The sequence below is a fragment of the Eriocheir sinensis genome, chromosome 27, assembly GCF_024679095.1.
Source record: "Eriocheir sinensis breed Jianghai 21 chromosome 27, ASM2467909v1, whole genome shotgun sequence".
NCBI classification, from domain to species: Eukaryota; Metazoa; Arthropoda; class Malacostraca; order Decapoda; family Varunidae; genus Eriocheir; species Eriocheir sinensis.
Genome location: NC_066535.1, coordinates 1,697,532 through 1,712,829, shown reverse-complemented (window position 1 = coordinate 1,712,829; position 15,298 = coordinate 1,697,532).

Genomic DNA, 15,298 nt, shown 5'->3' with positions numbered 1-15,298 from the left:
CCATCCACTACACCACGGATGTGCACGCATTCTTATATAAGTCTTCAATATAAACTATAAACTATAAACACTGGCCTGCTCCACATTGGGCTGGGCCATACCATCAGGCCCCTCCAAAAAACAAACCTACCGGCGCCACAGGCGAAGAAGTAAAAAATAATAATAATAATAATAATAATAATAATAATAATAATAATAATAATAATAATAATAATAATAATAATAATAATAATAATAATAATAATAATAATAATAATAATAATAAAATCACCATACTCTTCTCTGACTCCGTAGTGAAAGGGTGACTAATAAGACGGACCTTACTCGCACAGGGACACCTAAATAGTTTGGTAATTTTAATAACACTCACACTAACAAGAGCAATATCTCTACTATCTTCTCTTGCTAAATTAGCCTCCTCGAGGTTGGGCGCTCTGTATCGTCTCCGCTAGTTCTTTCCCCCTTCCCAGATGCTTTTCATATATGTGGGCCTTGTCCGTCCTCGTATGGAGTATGCATCTCATATATGGGGGGGTTCCACACACACAACCCTACTAGACTGGGTGGAGTCAAAGGCTCTTCGTCTCATCAACTCCCCTCCTCTTACTAGCAATTTTCTACCTCTTAAATCCCGCCGCAATGTTGCTTCTGTTTCTGCTTTCTATCGATACTTTCCTGCTGACTGCTCTTCTGAACTTGCTAACTGCATGCATCACCATCTTCCACGGCCCCGCTGCACACGATTTTCTACTCTTTCTCATCCCTATAGTATCCAAATCCTTTATGCAAAAGTTGACCTGCATCTTCATCCTTTATCCCTTTCGCTGGTAAATTCTGGAACAGCCTTCCTTCGTCTATATTTCCTGCTGCCTACGACTTGAACTCTTTCAAGATGAAAGTATCAAGACCACTCCACGCAAAATTGACTTTTTTTTTAACGTGCTAGCCTATAGTGTCGGTAGGCTTTCTACAGGGGCCTGGTGGTCGGCCCCAGCCCGTCATGGAGCAGGCAAGTGTTTATAGTGGCGCCATCTATTATTGGCTCATGCCTCCCCTCGGAGCTCATTCTTGAATGACTTGGACGGTTCTTCTAGAGTCCGGGTTGATGGGGGGACTTCAAGACACCATGTGGGTAGTCTTAGGCCACTCGGCGGTGACTGAAAAATCCCTGGTGGTAGCGGCGGATTCGAACCCGCATCGTCCAGAATGAGGTGAATGCGGGGCCCTCATGCTAACCATTCAGCCACCGCCTCCACCGACCACTGACTGACTTTTGGTCTCTCGTTCTATTGTCTTTGGTTGGAGCAGCGTCTTGCAGACTTTTTTTGTTTTATGTTTAGTCCCATGAGTTGCCTCCCTTGCTGTAAAAAAAAAAAAAAAAAGCTACGGTATGCCAGTGCTCAAATAGTTATACATTAAGGATCCTACGACTTGTCTATTTACTGGAAGACAATCTTTCTGTCGTCATTTCAATACCTGAGCATTGATTGAAGACAAGACTGGCACGCCTCGGCCTTGTCTCATTATGCTGTTTGCTTACAGTTCTGGAGACAGTCGCTTCAACTTTCCAATAGTAACAAACCACAGTTGCTCGAAACTCGGAAATTATATCCTAAGAATGTCACCAAATCAACAGCCATTGCTTCAGTGTAGTATTCTTGCATCAAAAGAATAACCTGTAAATGGTGCTAATTTGTAGGTACATAGTGTTCCACATTTTCCCCTTTATAAGGCAAAATAATGAGCGCTGAGCAAGGTCCTCGACATAAATCTGGCAGGGAAAAAACACATTTCTGCTTCTCAAAAAAGGAAAAAGTATGTGGTAAAATGCATTTTTCTTTATTATTCTCCCCGGCAGTGCAGTGACCCGCCCCTCGCAACGCCACATTAATTATAAATAAAATAAAAGTGCTCTGCTGAGTGTACCCATGAAACAAGAGTTCGGAGAAAAAGAGCAAATGAATGGCTGCCAGGGAAAAAATCCATTCACCATTATTGCGTTTTACTGCATAAAGTACATATTCCCCAAAGAGACTCATGAATATTTAAGCAAACTCTGTGGGTTGGAATTTAACTCCACGGTAATAAGCTTGCCTCGATGTCGCTTAGGTTTTGGCAACTACCGACAAATAAGACGCCATCGGCTTATTGGTATTGGTCCTGGACTAAATAGTTGAAGCTAATAATAACTTTGCCTGATTCTCTCTCTCTCTCTCTCTCTCTCTCTCTCTCTCTCTCTCTCTCTCTCTCTCTCTCTCTCTCTCTCTCTCTCTCTCTCTCTCTCTCTCTCTCTCTCACCAATAATAGTCCCGTGAGTCGGCCTCCAGCGCTCCAATCCTTCTCCTCGCCGCTAATCTCAGGCCCTCTCCCAACATATTGTGCAGAATCCTTGGTTGTGGCATTTCATATTTCACAAGAGTGTTCTGTTCAGCCTCCCCTCTTCCCGTTACCGAGCCACCATCCCATGAATTTCCCTTCTTTCTCTTCACTATTTGCCTTCTGCTGGGTCTCTACTCCGTTTCCATTCTTCTCCTCTTTCTCCTCGTCCCCCCCCTCCTCCTCCACCTCCATTCTTCGCCCACCTCATGCTCTCGTTCTTCTGATTTTCTAGTTTCTTTTCTCTCCATCTTGGTATTTCCTCGTCATATTTTAATTCCTCCGTCTCCTCCTGTCACTACCTCTCCTCGTCTCCTCCTCCACCTTTTTGTCCTCCTCCTCTTATTTCTCCGCCTCCTCCTCCTCCTCCTCCTGCCCTTCCTCCTTATCATTATCGTCATCATCCACAGCCTAATTTTGCTCCACTTTGTCATCATTTACCGTCCATTTTTTTCTCATTATTATCAATCATTACTTTTCATTTTAATAAGGGAAAGAATTAATGTCACGGGGGAAAAAAATGTCATTCTGCTGCATTTTTGTTACGCCCTTATTTTAGTGTTTATTGTTTTGTTTTATGTTTTTTTTTCTGATATTCCCCGATGAAAAAACACGAAATCAAAGAAAGAAAGAAAGAAAGAAAGAAAAGTCATTTGCTTCACTGACGTTTGCTTACTTTTGCCTCTAGTGTTTCGGCGTCTGTGATTTTGTGGGTTTCTCTCTCTCTCTCTCTCTCTCTCTCTCTCTCTCTCTCTCTCTCTCTCTCTCTCTCTCTCTCTCTCTCTCTCTCTCTCTCTCTCTCTCTCTCTCTCTCTCTCTCTCTCTCTCTCTCTCTCTCTCTCTCTCTCTCTCTCTCTCTCTCTCTCTCTCTCTCTCTCTCTCTCTCTCTCTCTCTCTCTCTCTCTCTCTCTCTCTCACACACTCTCACACACACACACACACACACACACACACACACACACACACACACACACACACACCTAACCATCTGTCAAGCCGCCCCTAAGCCCTGGTGGGGGGGAGTCCCGGGTTCTCTCAAGGCCATGATGGTGTTTCACAAATATTGAATTTAAAGTGTTTTCCGTCGGGAGGCGAGTGGCAGCAAGGAGAGGGAAGGGAAGGAGGCAAGGAAAGGGATGGAGAAATGAAGAGCAGCTCGGAGGAAAGGAAAGAGAAAGAGGAATACGTGGGAATGGGGGAACGAGGAGCGAAACTGAGGTAGTCGAAGATGAATGGAAGAGTTTGGGGGAAGTAAAGGGGGAATAAAATGAAGGCGTTACACATAATAATGAAACGGAAGGAAATTAAATAATACAATGGAGGATGAGAAAAGAGAATGTAAGATGAAGAGCAGCAGGAAGGAAAGGAAAGGAAAAGAGTAATACGTGTGAACGGGAACGAGGAGCGAAATTAAGGAAATGGGAGATTGAAGGAAGAATTTGGGGAAAGTAAAGGAGAATGAGAATGAAGGCTTTAGAAATAATGAACGAAATGGAAGGAAATTAAATAACACTGCGAAGGATAAGAGAAGGGAAAATAAGGTGAAGAGGAGCTGGAAAGAAGGGAGAGGAAAGCGAATAAACGTGCAGGGAATGGGAGAAGATGAAGTGAATTTGAGGTAATGGAAAATTGATAGGAGAGTTTGAGGCAAGTAAAGGGGAAAGAGAATGGAGGTGTTACAACTAAAAAACGAAATGGAAGGAAGTTAAAAAATTCTAAGGAGGATAAGAGATGGGAAAGTGTAATGAAAATGAAGAATCAAGGTGTTGCAAATAATAAGAGGAAATGGGTATTCAGTTTAAAGCAGAAGTAAGAATATGCAAATGACGAGAAGAGGGAGAATAAGGGAAGAAGGATGCAGCCAAGATAAGCTGGAGATTTACTGTGCAGGGAAGGAAATGGATGAGTGGGGAGCAGACGGCGAAGCAAGGGAAAGGAATGCAAGGGATGAGAGAGGGAGGTAAGGAAGGAAGGAGGGAGGTAAGAGCATTAAATGATGGAAGTATAAAGGAAGAGGCAGTAGATTGGATAGAAGGAAGATAGAAGGGAAGGTAAAGGTATAGAGTGGATAGAAGGAAGATAGAAGGGGAGGTAAAGACATAGAGTGGATAGAAGGAAGATAGAAGGGAAGGTAAAGGCAGTAGAGTGGATAGAAGGGAGATAGAAGGGAAGGTAATGGCAGTAGAATGGATAGAAGGAAGATAGAAGAGCAGGTAAAGACAGTAGAGTGGATAGAAGGGAGATAGAAGAGCAGGTAAAGACAGTAGAGTGGATAGAAGGGAGATAGAAGAGCAGGTAAAGACAGTAGAGTGGATAGAAGGAAGATAGAAGGGAAGGTAATGACAGTAGAGTGGATAGAAGGAAGATAGAAGGGAAGGTAAAGACAGTAGAGTGGATAGAAGGAAGATAGAAGGGAAGGTAAAGACAGTAGAGTGGATAGAAGGAAGATAGAAGGGAAGGTAAAGGCAGTAGAGTGGATAGAAGGAAGATAGAAGAGCAGGTAAAGACAGTAGAGTGGATAGAAGGGAGATAGAAGAGCAGGTAAAGACAGTAGAGTGGATAGAAGGAAGATAGAAGGGAAGGTAAAGGCAGTAGAGTGGATAGAAGGAAGATAGAAGAGCAGGTAAAGACAGTAGAGTGGATAGAAGGGAGATAGAAGAGCAGGTAAAGACAGTAGAGTGGATAGAAGGGAGATAGAAGGGAAGGTAAAGGCAGTAGAGTGGATAGAAGGAAGATAGAAGGGGAGGTAATGGCAGTAGAGTGGATAGAAGGAAGATAGAAGGGAAGGTAATGGCAGTAGAGTGGATAGAAGGAAGATAGAAGGGAAGGTAATGGCAGTAGAGTGGATAGAAGGAAGATAGAAGGGAAGGTAAAGGCAGTAGAGTGGATAGAAGGAAGATAGAAGGGAAGGTAAAGACAGTAGAGTGGATAGAAGGAAGATAGAAGGGAAGGTAAAGGCAGTAGAGTGGATAGAAGGAAGATAGAAGGGAAGGTAAAGGCAGTAGAGGTGGATAGAAGGAAGATAGAAGGGAAGGTAATGCAGTAGAGTGGATAGAAGGAAGATAGAAGGGAAGGGAAGAAGGTAAAGCAGTAGAGGATAGAAGGAAGATAGAAGAGCAGGAAGGCAGTAGAGTGGATAGAAGGGAGATAGAAGGGAAGGTAAAGGCAGTAGAGTGGATAGAAGGAAGATAGAAGAGCAGGTAAAAGCAGTAGAGTGGATAGAAGGAAGATAGAAGAGCAGGTAAAAGCAGTAGAGTGGATAGAAGGAAGATAGAAGAGCAGGTAAAAGCAGTAGAGTGGATAGAAGGAAGATAGAAGAGCAGGTAAAAGCAGTAGAGTGGATAGAAGGAAGATAGAAGGGAAGGTAATGGCAGTAGAGTGGATAGAAGGAAGATAGAAGGGAAGGTAAAGGCAGTAGAGTGGATAGAAGGGAGATAGAAGGGAAGGTAAAGGCAGTAGAGTGGATAGAAGGAAGATAGAAGAGAAGGTAAAGACATAGAGTGGATAGAAGGAAGATAGAAGGGAAGGTAATGGCAGTAGAGTGGATAGAAGGGAGATAGAAGGGAAGGTAAAGACAGTAGAGTGGATAGAAGATAGAAGGGAAGGTAATGGCAGTAGAATGGATAGAAGGAAGATAGAAGAGAAGGTGAAGGCAGTTGGGAGAGAAAAAAAAGGTGGAATAGGATGGAAAAGCGTGGACGAGTTAAGGGAGTGAAGGTGGGGAGGAAAAAAAGTGAAAGTACAAGGAGATGAAAGGAAGTGAAGTGGTAGTGGTTAAAGGAAAGGCAAGGGACAGGAAGGGAGGGAAAGAACGGGAGAGGTAGAGGAGAGAGTGGCGGCGGCGGCGGCGGCGGTGGTGGTGGTGATAGTGGTGGTGGCGGGTTGGGGGGTAGTGGAGGTGGCAGGTAAATTGGATATTGATTTATTTTTAAACCAAACGTTTACTCTCGAGGAAATAGTCTGACTTGACACTTTGCTGTATTGGTGATTTCGTGCTGACTGACGGGCTGCCCTGGTGGTGGTGGTGGTGCAGAGGATAGGAGTGGTGGTGGTGGTGGTGGTGGTGCAGAGGATAGGAGTGGTGGTGGTGGTGGTGGTGGTGCAGAGGATAGGAGTGGTGGTGGTGGTGGTGGTGGTGGTGCAGAGGATAGGAGTGGTGGTGGTGGTGGTGGTGGTGCAGAGGATAGGAGTGGTGGTGGTGGTGGTGGTGGTGGTGCAGAGGATAGGAGTGGTGGTGGTGGTGGTGGTGGTGCAGAGGATAGGAGTGGTGGTGGTGGTGGTGCAGAGGATAGGAGTGGTGGTGGTGGTGGTGGTGCAGAGGATAGGAGTGGTGGTGGTGGTGGTGGTGCAGAGGATAGGAGTGGTGGTGGTGGTGGTGGTGGTGGTGGTGGTGGTGGTGGTGGTGCAGAGGATAGGAGTGGTGGTGGTGGTGGTGGTGCAGAGGATAGGAGTGGTGGTGGTGGTGGTGGTGGTGAAGAGGATAGGGTGGTGGTGGCGGTGGTGGTGGTGGCAGAGGATAGGAGTGGTGGTGGTGGTGGTGGTGGTGCAGAGGATAGGAGTGGTGGTGGTGGTGGTGGTGCAGAGGATAGGAGTGGTGGCGGTGGTGGTGGTGGTGCAGAGGATAGGAGTGGTGGTGGTGGTGGTGGTGCAGAGGATAGGAGTGGTGGTGGTGGTGGTGGTGCAGAGGATAGGAGTGGTGGTGGTGGTGGTGCAGAGGATAGGAGTGGTGGCGGTGGTGGTGGTGGTGCAGAGGATAGGAGTGGTGGTGGTGGTGGTGGTGCAGAGGATAGGAGTGGTGGTGGTGGTGGTGGTGGTGGTGGTCGTGGTGCATATGATAGGAGTGGTGGTGGTGCTGGTGGTGGTGCAGAGGTTCGTAGGGGTGGCGGTGGTGGTGGTGCAGAGGATAGGAGTGGTGGCGGTGGTGGTGGTGGTGCAGAGGATAGGAGTGGTGGTGGTGGTGCAGAGGATAGGAGTGGTGGCGGTGGTGGTGGTGGTGCAGAGGATAGGAGTGGTGGCGGTGGTGGTGGTGCAGAGGATAGGAGTGGTGGCGGTGGTGGTGGTGGTGCAGAGGATAGGAGTGGTGGTGGTGGTGGTGGTGGTGGTGCAGAGGATAGGAGTGGTGGTGGTGGTGGTGGTGGTGGTGCAGAGGATAGGAGTGGTGGTGGTGGTGGTGGTGGTGCAGAGGATAGGAGTGGTGGTGGTGGTGGTGGTGGTGCAGAGGGTAGGAGTGGTGGTGGTGGTATAGTGTGTGTGTGTGTGTGTGTGTGTGTGTGTGTGTATATAGATATATAGAGAGAGAGAGAGAGAGAGAGAGAGAGAGAGACTGCTGAGTTATTTGAAAGTCTCCATAGGTTACATTAAGTTTAAGTTTAGGGCCCAGGAATCAAACATCTTAAACAAATTCTATCTCCTTAGTTTACATAAGTATTTGCCATTTGTATTACATTGATACGTAGATTAGGCAACATAGATATGATATCTCTTCTCCAGGATAGGCCTACTTTAATACCCAATCATATTTCAAGGATTAATTTATCTCAATTGTCAGTTCCTACTTATAAACTTATAATAATGTAGGATTTTTTTTTATATATATATCTTGAAGATAATAAATGAATCATTGCACATGAATAGGTTGATTTACTTTACTATCTTTGGAGCACATAATTTAACTTAGGGAATACTTGTTGTAAAAAAATAGAAATAAATAAAAAAATCATGATTTTTTTGTAAAAAAATCATATTTAATCATTTGATTAAATCAATTTGATTTAATCATTGCCAACCCTGGGTAGTAGCGGTGGTGACAGTGGTAATGGCGGTTGTGGTGTTAGAGGATGTGGTTGTGGTGGTACTTTTTCTCCTTCATGAAACTGTGAACTCTTAACGGCTACAACGCGCAAAAATACGTGTACAAAAATCAACGAAAACACACAAAGATGGAAGACGACTATACGAATTCTACCTTTTTGTTTGTCTGGGCTTCAGCTAGGATTTTTTTTTCACCGCCTTTTTCTAATTCTGTGGCCATTCCAATGCTCAAATGTTCCCTCCAACACACAATCAATCTCATCTGGTCTTACATCGCCTGTTTCTGCTAATGCTATTTCGGTTAGCACTGAGTTGGCTCGTTTTTTCTACCGTTTTTGTCGAAATACCCGCCACCCATTACCCAAACTTATTATTTTTGTGCTTAGTTTCATTTATTTATTTTACCTTACCACTGAGTAAGGTCGTACCTCCTATCACTTTTGTAGAGATCTATTCCATCCACTACTCATACATATTATTTTTATGTTTAGTTTGACTTATTTCTTTTCAATTTCTCCATTGCCGCTGAAATGTTTTGCTCTTTCCCCTCCGCCGCCTTCCACTCAGAGATCTAAGCGTCCTCCCCAAGACCGACCTTCACTGGACTTTCATTTATTCAATTCAGTCAGAGTTTGCTGCCTTTGATCTTTCGTTGAGGGTAAAATCAATTTCATTCTTCATTTCCCCCTTTTAGACCTAGAAAACTATTTATTTTCATCTTATTTAAACAAAGGCGTTTTTGTGACAAGCTTATTTGGTAATGAGTGCTAGAATGACCTCGCTTCATGTTCTCGTATCAACGTTATTACGTGTCTTAATGAAAACATATTCATCGTCAGTGTTACCTTTTACATAGTACTCTCCACTATTTTCCACAAGTAATATTGTAGACGATAATCAGAAACTGTCTCCGTAAAGTGTTTTTTTTTTTTACAGCAATATAAACGGTTTATCAAATTCCTAAACTTAAGAGTGTTTACTCTTAACTGTTTCTCAAACCCTCAGTTAGTAAACTATAGTGTGACTAGGCGTGGCAAAGCAGAGAAAAGAAATTATTCCTTCTAAAGACACTAACATTACACCATTCAAAGGCGTGATGCCGATGTTTAGGAGCACAACGACAACACTGGTCGAAGAGGGACTGTAAAGAGGGACAACCTTGGCGGCGGCGCCAAGGAAACAACAACGTATACTAAAGAACCAGTGGCTTCGGCCATTTCAGCACCTAAGGCGCGTAAGTGCTGGTCGCATGAGTCTAATTGCGTCATACAGGAAGCACAGCGAGAGACTCCTTCCTTTGGATCATTTCGCCTCCCGAGCAGAAATGGGGCTAGGAACTCCTTCCTTTTTTGTTGACTCCAGCTTCCCGTCTCTCCACCTGTCTAATTTTCTCCTTTTGCTATTTGCCCCTACTCCTTCGATTCTGCCGTCTCTACTCCATCCCATTCGTTACACGCATCTTCTGTTGAATTCGTTTTTGTTCGTTGTTTTGTATGTTTTACGTCTTACCTAAACTATTTTTCAACTTTCCATTCTTTTTTAACCTTCCTGCTCTGTTTTCCAATATTTGTTGTAGGTCTGTGTGTGTGTGTGCGTGTGTGTGTGCGTGCGTATATATATATATATATATATATATATATATATATATATATATATATATATATATATATATATATATATATATATATATATATATATATATATATATATATATATATATATATATATATATATATATATATATATATATATATATATATATATATATATATATATATATATATATATATATATATATATATATATATATATATATATATATATATATATATATATATATATATATATATATATATATATATATATATATATGTGTGTGGGTTTGAAAAAAAAATTCTAAAAAATAAATCGATCTATTTGATTTAAATCCGATTGTTTTACTTAAATCGATTTTGTTGATTAAAATTATTTTTTTCCATTAATCCTTGTCTGTTTCCACTGATTATTTATTTCAGTCTTATGAGGCCATTTTCTTGTATTAAACTTGGCCAATGTTCAATGAAACCATAGTTTTTTTTATGCTTTTGAATATTTTTCTTGTAAGATGGCAATGATTCACTGGTGCCTGACTTGCTACAGGACCAATACACGATTAGTACAGGTCAAGTAGACTCGATACTTTTCCTGTACAACTGCTTCACATGTTCTTCCTTCTTCCTTATATACATATATATATATATATATATATATATATATATATATATATATATATATATATATATATATATATATATATATATATATATATATATATATATATATATATATATATATATATATATATATATATATATATATATATATATATATATATATATATATATATATATATATATATATATATATATATATATATATATATATATATATATATATATATATATATATATATATATATATATATATATATATATATAATTTAAATCATTAGATATTTCACTCTTGATATAACACTTAAATCATTTTAAATAGTATTTTTTTTACAGGAGAGGAAACAGCTCAAGGGCATAAAAAGGAAACGATAATGAAAAGAAAAAGCCCGCTAATCACTGTTCCTACAAAAGAGTTAAAAGGAGTGGACGAAAGAGAGGTCAATTTCGGGAGGAGAGGTGTCTTGATACCCTCCTCTTGAAAGAGCTCAAGTCGTAGGCAGGAGGAAATACAGATGAAGGAAGATTGTTCCAGAGTTTACCAGCGTGAGGGATGAAAGAGTGAAAATACTGGTCAACTCGTGCGTAAGGGATTTGGACTGTAAATTGATGAGCTTGAGTTGAAAGTTGTGTGCGGCGAGGCCGTGGGAGGGGGGGAGGCATGCAATTAGCAAGTTCAGAAGAGCAGTCAGAGAAGGTGAGGTTTAGAGGAGGAGAGATAACATAAGAACATAAGAACGTAAGGAGTCTTCAAGAGGCCGGTTGGCGTATACAGGGCAGCTCCTGTACACTCAACCCCACCTTACCTCACCACCCATGGCTTTATCTAACCTCTTCTTGAATATATCTATGGTATTGGCACCCACAACATGGCTCCCAAGCCTGTTCCATTCGTCCACCACTCTACTGGTGAACCAATTCTTGCCTGTCTTTGTTGAATCTGAATTTGTCTAACTTAAAACCATTGCCACGCGTCCTACCTGGCTCTTTTACACTTAAAATTTTATTGACATCCCCTGTATTAAAGCCCCTCATCCACTTATAGACTTCGATCAAGTCTCCTCGCAACCTTCGCCTTTCTAGAGAGTGTAGATTTAAATGCTTCAGCCTGTCTTCATAAGGCAAGTTTCTCACCCCCTGAATCATCTTTGTCATCCTCTTCTGTACAGATTCTAACATCTTGACATCCATTCTATAGTAGGGGGACCAGAACTGAACTGCATAATCGAGGTGAGGTCTAACTAGTGCTAAGTAAAGTTTGAGGATGACTTCAGCGCTCTTATTACTTACGCTCCTTGAGATGAAACCTAGTACTCTGTTTGCCCGATTTTTAGCTTGAATGCATTGAGCCCTAGGACGGAGGTCAGCGCTCACTAGGACTCCTAAGTCTCTTTCACGCCCAGACCTGCTCCACAGAATGGAAAGTGGAACGAAGACCGCAAATGTTGCAGAAATTGATAAGAAAGTGGTATGAGGAGTTATCAAGACACCTCTCAAGTCGGCAGCCAAAAGGGGAGTCCTTCCTGGGGGAATTTGTGGTCCTCCCCCAGGTGGAGACTCCGAGGCTTTGCTTAGTTTCGCCATTTTGAATTTGTAAAATTTTGGGAAATGGTGTGTATGTTGTGTGAATGTAGTATAGTGTGGAAAGAGAGAGGATCTGTCTTAAGAGAGCATGCTGAACTACTCTCTGGTGTTGATGAGACAATAGGGAAACGGAAAGTGAGGACATGGGATGGGTCTTTGGAGGCCTTCAGCACCCTCCTCGCTTCCCAAATATACCTCACTCTGATTTAAATCGGTTTAAATCACTTCATTTAAATAATTTGATTTAAATGAAACCAACCCTGATATATATATATATATATATATATATATATATATATATATATATATATATATATATATATATATATATATATATATATATATATATATATATATATATATATGGTTTAGTGTAGTATGTGTTCGTAGTGTAATGGTTACTTTTTTCTTCACAACCGAGAGGTCCTAAGTTGGATTACCGGGAGGAGTGGAAATGGATGGGCAAGCTCCCTCAATCCCAGCGCCATTTCCAGCTTGCAGTTGAATTCAGTACCGTGTTAAACTCGAGGTTATTTCCTTTCCCCCGACTGTGTGTGGGTGTGATGTGAGTTTACAGCAGTACCCTAAAATCCGTCATTTCAATTCTTCTTCTTCGGGGAAGGGACTGAGTTGTGATCGCTAGTCGAGCCAGTCATCAGGACTTGATAAAGTCCTATCACACACACACACACACACACACACACACACACACACACACACACACACACACACACATACACATATACTATGTAAATTCTCAGCCCTAGGGCTGCAATCCTTCCCCTTAATAAACCGTTTATTATTATTATTATTATTATTATTATTATTATTATTATTATTATTATTATTATTATTATTATTATTATTATTATTATTATTATTATTATTATTATTATTATTATTATTATTATTATTATTATTATTATTATTATAAAAAATTAATATTATTAAACACACACACACACACACACACACACACACACACACACACACACACACACACACACACACACACACACAAGCGCACAAAAAAAAACACACACACACACACACACACACACACACACACACACACATACACACAAACCCACTCACCCCCACACACACACACACACACGCAAGCGCACATTAAATCGCACACACACACACACACACACACACACACACACACACACACACACACACACACACACACACACACACACACACACACACACACACACACACACACACACACACACACACACACACACACACACACACACACACACACACACACACACACACACACACACACACACACTTTTCTGCAGACTAATTGCATTGATCATGGCACTGACGTCAGAGCTAAAAGTTATAAAGTTTGTTATTTAACGTGAAAATTTGTTCATTGTTTTCATACCAACTTTTTCAGGGGTAATTTTTTAATGCATGAAAGACCAGGGAATTCCGTCTCACTAAAGGCTTCCAGCGGGATATATTTTGCTATTTGAAACACCATTAGCATATCTAATTGCTCGATTTGATTATGACTGTCAGCAGCCTTTTTCCCCCTCCTATCCTCTTCCTCCTCACCCATCTCCCCCTTCTCTACCTCCTCTTCCTTCTCCTCCGCCTTCCACTTCTCTTCCTCTCCTTACTCTTCCTTTTATTAACTATCTTTTCATTCTTAACATATTTCTTGTAATCGCCATTGGTGCAGTTACACTTATTTTTGTTATTTTTTTATGTTTTAATTCTAACAAGTTGTTTTTCGCAATCTTTATTTTTCTTCGAGCTAAAGTTACTTCACCTTTCTTGTGTAGTGCTTTATGTTTCATTTAATAAATATTTTCTTATATTTTACGTATAAAGGATTTTTTCTCCCTTTTTTTCAAAACATTTCCGCCAAACATTACCTTTATGCGTAGAGGTAAACTTTTGCCGTCCCCAGCACCATTGCCGGTCTGCACGGGTCCGCACAGCGCCAGGGGTCCCTGAGCGTCCGTCGCACAGCCGGAGTTCTCTTGTAATTTGATTTAATTGGCTCGTTAGTTGTAGGTTTCGTGTGTTCCGGCCAATCAGGTTCCGCTGTGGAGTGTTCTCTTCTCTCCTCTTCCTCCTCTTTCTCGTCGACCTCCTTCTCGTCCTCCCCCTCCTTCTCCACGCCAACCTACTAACATGACCTAAAATACATTTGTAGCGTCCAGACTTTTTCAGGTTTTTTTTTTTCATTTCATTACATCAAATGGTTGGTGGTTGTTGAAAGGATTAAACAGTGTTTGCACGCTCGAGTGCATCATTCACCATTCACCACGGCCTGAGCACGTGTTGGACTCGCGATCACCCGACATTAACTTCCTCGCTTTGTGCTTGATGTTGCATATTCATGGATCCTTGGGTACAGCTGGAATATCACATCACCCACACACATTCGGGAGGTGAGACAACCGTCGTCCGACACCTGATACCCGGTACCCGTTACTGGAGGACATGGGGCACGGACGAAAGGAGACTGCCCATCCGTCTCGACTTCGCCAGGGAATCAAGCCAGGGACCCTTTAGACTTGAGACGAGAGTGAGAACCACTGCGCTGCGAGGCTTCGTGTGATATATCATGTGTGTGTGTGTGTGTGTGTGTGTGTGTGTGCGCGCGCGAACGTGTCTAATTTGTCTGTCTCTATCTGTCTTTGTCTGTCTGTCCGTCGTCGCTTGGGTCCGCGGGATGGTCACAATGCCTGCCTGAGAGTCCCGGGCTGCCACGAGAGGCTTTCCTTGGCAATATTGGCGTCGCAGCGACCGGAGTGCCAATAATGAGAGGGAAAGTGGCACTCCCGGGGCTGGCACGCTCTTCGCCGCCTCATTCCGCCCCTCAAGCTGCTGTTAAGGCGAACGCTAACTCGGAATATCAATAAAAAAATAGGAAAAAGAATTTATAAGTACGTCGAGGCTTTTCTTTAAAATATTTTCAACCAACCCAAATTTTTTACTTTTCTCCCGTGGCCTTCCCGGAAACCTTCAGTTGTGTTGTTGTCTGGGTCCTGTGGTGCCTTGTTCTTAAAGACGTGTTTTGGGGCCATTAGAAATACGCGTGTTGTTCAAGACAAACTCCTGCCTATTTTTTTAATGTCTCCTTTCAATGTGCGTAGGAGCTGTTTAGGGATATTTTTATTATCTTCCCCAAAACATTTGATAACTAAATGTTTGGTTTATATAAAAAAGGAATCTTGATTTTTACGCTTGACAACAATTACAACGGACCTTGTCCAAAAACGCAATTGCGAATTCCGAGCTCTTTAATGGGGAACTGCAAATGTATTTCAATCAAGATATATATA